Here is a 5,628-nt window from a genome sequence, read left to right as displayed (position 1 = left end):
AATAAAAGAAAAAGGGTTTAAGAAGGGTGTAAAGTTTTGTTCCTAATTTCTAGCCAAAATAAATGGTTTATTTTTGAAGATAATTATTTTAACATAATTTTTATTATTAATACTAAAGCAGCACATTCCCATAAAAAATATTAATAATAAAGCACCACATACTAATTTCATAGCAAAGATGACACATATTAAGGTTAGTGTTAAGTGATATATTATCAATACAAGCTAAGATACACAGTTCTTCTCTTAATACATTAAATTTAGGCTTTACATAACGATTGATAGAATAAGAGTTAATTTAGGAGTGTTATCTTTACCCTTTTTTGTAGTAGTGTAGTTAGGGTTTAGAGTTGCGTTGATAGCAAGCAACATATGAACGCCATAACTCTGTATTTTAGTTCGCAAATGGTTAGTTTCATATGATAAACTTGTATTTGAAGAGAGCAAACTACCTTGGAATATTACAAGTCTTATTTTATGTTCATGTCAAAGAAACAGCGGCCAATCGTGGATGCGGTCTGCTTGCCATGAGCTATCCACAAACCCCAACACCATGTCCATAGCATATGCCTACAATCAAGATTAGGGTACACCTAGTAGATCCAAATTACAACACAATCACAAATTTGATGAAGAACACTTACCAACTTTGTCAAAGTCAGATGATGACATTCATAAGTACTTCTAGGCTCCATTAAATCAATCACCAACACCTCCTCCCTGCCAGGGGAGTACGCCGCACACGGTCAATGCTTCTTCTCGATCATGGGTTCAAACACCTATAATTTTTCCAACTTCAGTACACATATTTCCATTATACAACATTTTCTATAAATACCAACTTCGCATACATGTGTTCTTACAACTCGTCTCCACCATGAGTGTAAATGTATGACATAATAATAGGAAGTAGGGCAGTGGTCTCGTTATTAACATTAAGCCGGTCCTCTTCTTGGATAGCATGTATCTGACAATATTTAAGAAATGCAACAGTCACAAAGTATTGCTAAAACTGAAATTGGAGTACTTGATACATCTTATATACATATTTTTGCAACTGTCAGATCTAGGGTAAACCTTCTACTCCTTCCTTGAAAACGTACGTTTATCCTAAACTCTCCCGTATATCAATGATGTCAGCCTCACATACTGCATGGAATTTATGAAATAAGTTATATTATCTATTAAAATCGATTATGACACCATTATCTGTAACTTAGGGACTCACACTATCATGAACCCAGCCTCGAGGTCGTATAACAGCTGTGAGACTTTTCAAACTTGTGTAGTTGTCGTCACACTTAATAAAAACCTTTGCCCTCTTTTCACCCTGTAACTATTTTTAGCATTATTGTCAAGCTTAGCCTTATACTTCTTGCACTGGCATGGCTGCCAAGTTTCAACATAGCCTTCTATTTTTCTCATAGACCAATTGGTCTCCCTTTGTCTATAACTTCGCTCTAGGACGTTCTAATCAGGAACAACTAGTAATCTATTAAACACCTCAAAAATAGGTACCTCCGTATCCTGCTTATGAGCCTTGTCAACCGATACAGAGTCAACAGGTACATGTGTTTGTTCTTCCTTACTAAGTAGTTACTCCTGCTAAAGTGGTTTAGGTACCTCCTTACGTGCCTGCTCAATAGGTACATCACCACTCAAAATACGATACATACTACTATGATTCGAGATTGATGAAATAATTTGTTAGTGCTCACCACAATACATGTCAGCAAAACACCCAATAATGACCTCAAGATTTCGTGTCTCCCTCGTCTCATCTAACACCGCCATATTTATAAATAAGTAAGTTAAAACATGAATATTAACCCTGTCCAATCCATAATATCTAAATATGTTATATCAACTTTACACAACTCCATAAGCAAATACCATGAACCATGTAAAATGATGACAAGCATGTGAATATCTTGAAAAGATATTAACATGAATATAATAGGAAAAATTGATTCTAATAATCCAACCTTTGAGCCGTTCGCTCAAAATAATCCAACCTTTTAATTATTATTTAATAATCCAACCTTTTAGGACAATTCGCAAACAATGCACCGTGACCTGTTGAAATAGGTAGGTGACCATTAGAATAGGTTAATTACACACGTGTCTTGCCCTGATTTGTTGTGATCTAATTAATCAATATTAATCTTAATTAAAATAACCAAACAACACCCCACCCCCACCACCACCACTGCCACTCCCAACAATCTCCATTTCACCCCACCACCACCACCACAACCGCAGTACCAACCACCATTGCCCACCGTAGTACCAACCACCACTGCCAACCGCGCGCATTTCACCCACACCACCACCACTGCCAACAACCCCCATTGCACCCACACCACCACCATTGCCAACAAGCCCCATATCACCCCACCCCAAACAACACCACCACCACCATCAGCAAGAAGAAGAGAGAGAGAGATTCGGGGGGGGGGGGAGGCGCTGCTACGGGATTTGAAGGGGGATGGGGAGTGGGAGGGGGATTCGAAGGGGGATGCGGGGAAGATGGGGGGAGGGGGATTCGAAGTGGATGCGGGAGGGGAGGGGATTCGAAGGGGGATGCGGCGGAGGGGGAGGGAGGCGCTGCTACGGGGGAGGGAGCCGCTGCTACGGGTGAGGGGTGGGGGTGCTCAAAGTGGGAGTAGGGGAGGCAGGGGAGGGGGCGGGGTGCTCACAGTGGGGTCGGGAAGGGCGGTGGAGGGAGGGGTGCTAACAGTGGGGTCGCGGGAGGGGGTGAGGGAGGGGGGAGGGGGGGTTCCTGGTGAAGTGGTGAGTAGGGTGGTAAGGGGGGAGGAAGAGAGATAGGGAGGGAGGGGTTAGAGAAGAAAAGAAAAAGAAATATGGGAAAAAAAAAAAATTACAACTTCAACAGGTTACCGGTTTCATGGATCATTATGAGCAGATACAACTAAAAGGTTGGATTATTAAATAATAATCAAAAGGTTGGATTATTTTGAGTGAACGACCCAAAGGTTGGATTATTAGAATCAATTTTTCCAATATAATACGGTTCTACATGATTCTTAATTATTGTACAAAAGCATAATTTAAATTTCAATTTAGAACCCCTAATGAAATTTATTATCCTCAATTACATAATTGAATATTTATTCACTTAGTAAAAATCTTCGGCAAAGGAACTCCAATATCTTCAATTGTTGGGAAATACAATACTACAACTTCGATTTTTTATATACAATTACAAAATTCTTCGGTTTCTTAAACATGGGTTACTCACAATTTATTGGGTTACCGTTTTGGAGAAGGGTTTACGAAGACGAATTATGGAGAAAGAAAAAAATTTCAGAGGGAAAGGTGATCGTTATAAAGAGAGGGCGCTCGTTCTACAGAGAGGGAAAGGTCACTTTTTACAACTGATGATATTGACATGTCTACATGAACCGTGTACATGCTTTTTCCATCATTTTATTAAAACTAAAGCCTTCAATATTTTTTATTTGCAAATGGGTCTTTGATAGAGGGCAATTTCCCTCTATTAGTGTTTTATCAAACTCGATATTTGACTCACTAGCACCAACATGTTATTTTGCATACGCCAGGCTTATTTCAAGAGAGTAACTTTATTCAGGACTTCCAGGTTCCTCATACCTAAACCTTAGCATCTTTTGTGAGCCTCAAGAAGGCTTCTTTTTCTCAAATAAGTAGGTTTTTTGCTAGCACTCGAAATGCACTAGAATTTGAGGATAGCATAGGTGGTTTGTTTGTTGATCTTTTGTGGGAACAAGTAAATAGCTATTATATGTGAGGCGTATGTGATTAAGATGTAATTAATGAGAATCATCTTACCTGCTTGGTTGACTGAAGAGAACTTATATGAGGAAATCATAGGTGGTTTGTTTGTTGATCTTTTTTGGAAACAAGTAAATAGCCATCATATGTGAGGCGTATGTGATTAAGATGTAATTCATGAGAATCAGCCTACCTACTTGGTTGACTGAAGAGAACTTATATGAGGAGATTGCGCCTGTAACTTGTTGTGGGAGCTCCTCAAACACTTTTGTGTGTGTATGTGTGTGTGTGTGTATATGACCATTAGTATCCATCAAGCATCCCAAGTATTTATCTAATTTTTCGTTATTATTCACTTTTAGTCCTTTACTAAGTAGGCGTATGAACTTTCTCAGACTGAATATCCTGTAGGATTTTTGCAGGTTGATCATTTCCCCATATAGATGACATAACTTTTCCAAAGTATTTCTTAAGTTCCAAACATTATCGATAGTGCCTTTAATGAAGAACAAAGCATCATCGGCGAAGAATATATAAGATGGCTCAGAAGCTTTTCGATGGATTTTCAAGCCTTTGATTTGTCCTTGATTTGCTGTTGCATCAACTTTCTTGATAGTACTTTGTAATAGCCCTATTTTTGAGAGCCTTTATTTAAACGTTAAATATAATTATTAAGTTAATTATGTTTTGATAATTCTTATTTTATTTGAGTTGTGGAATGTGATTTTTATTTGTCGCGTTGTAATATATTTATTTATTTATTTCATTATATGAGATTATTATTATTTTATATTTTGGGTTTGTGCAATTAGTTGAGTGGTATTCCACAAATTAGAAATTCAAAGTCGGTTTCATTCTCGAATCACCACACGACTTTTGTTATTATTGTCGGTTGATGTATAGAACTAAATCCCAATTCAACTTATACCACTTCTCTCGTAGCTTCTCCATCTCACCCAAAAACCTCAAAACTGAAAAAAAAGACTCAATCCCTTTTCTCTCTCTCGAAGCCCTGCTTTCCTCTCAAACCCTCACTCCCAATCTCCCGTCGTTACGCTGCAGCTCGTCGGAGCTCCTCCCATGGCCGTCGGTCTGTTCTTCCCCTTCTCTATACTCGTTCGTTGCTAGGCTGCCATGACCAGATGATTATTCTTCACTCGTCTTCTTGTCGTGATGTCGTTGTTGCTTGCGATTGGTCGGTGCTGCTGCTACTCATCGCTGCAGCCGTCGTTCTTGTGCGAGCTCTGCGCGCGTTTTTCTCTCTCTGTCGCTGCTGCTCTCGCCGCCGCATGTTGCAGCCCAGTTGGTGTTGTTGGTGGTGCTCCTCGACAGGGGTCAAGTATTCTCTTCCTTCCTTCTTGTTGATTGTTGCTACTGTTTGTTGCTATTGTTGTAAAACCGTTGTTGTAAAGTTGTTGTTGTGGTTGATGTTGTGTTGTTGCTCTGTTAACTGAAATATTTTCTTTTCCTATTGTTGATTCCAAAACTTTATTTTTGGAATGAAGAGGTATATTAATATCGGTTTTATTTTGTTATTTCATTTTATTCAATTAATGGTCTAAATATTAGTTTGTGGGTTTTAAAGAGAAAATCAGATTAGGAATTTGCAATTTACTTTTGTTGTATTAGTTTTGTTGATATATAGTTGGCTTTGAGTGTTTAGTTAGTTTGGAGATATATTTGAAAGTTAGGATGATCTGTTGTAGGCTTAGTTTCTTCTAGTTCTTAATTTAAGCGATATTTCATAAGTGTTTATTGGAACATGCTATTTATTCGGTTATTATGATTTTTGTAGTTGGAGATGATATGTTTGAAGTCTAAGTTAAGAGTTATGAGATTGGTTTCATTAATTTC

Source organism: Beta vulgaris, chromosome 7 (assembly GCF_026745355.1).
Source record: "Beta vulgaris subsp. vulgaris cultivar EL10 chromosome 7, EL10.2, whole genome shotgun sequence".
Classification (NCBI taxonomy): Eukaryota; Viridiplantae; Streptophyta; class Magnoliopsida; order Caryophyllales; family Amaranthaceae; genus Beta; species Beta vulgaris.
This window is presented reverse-complemented; position numbering follows the sequence as displayed.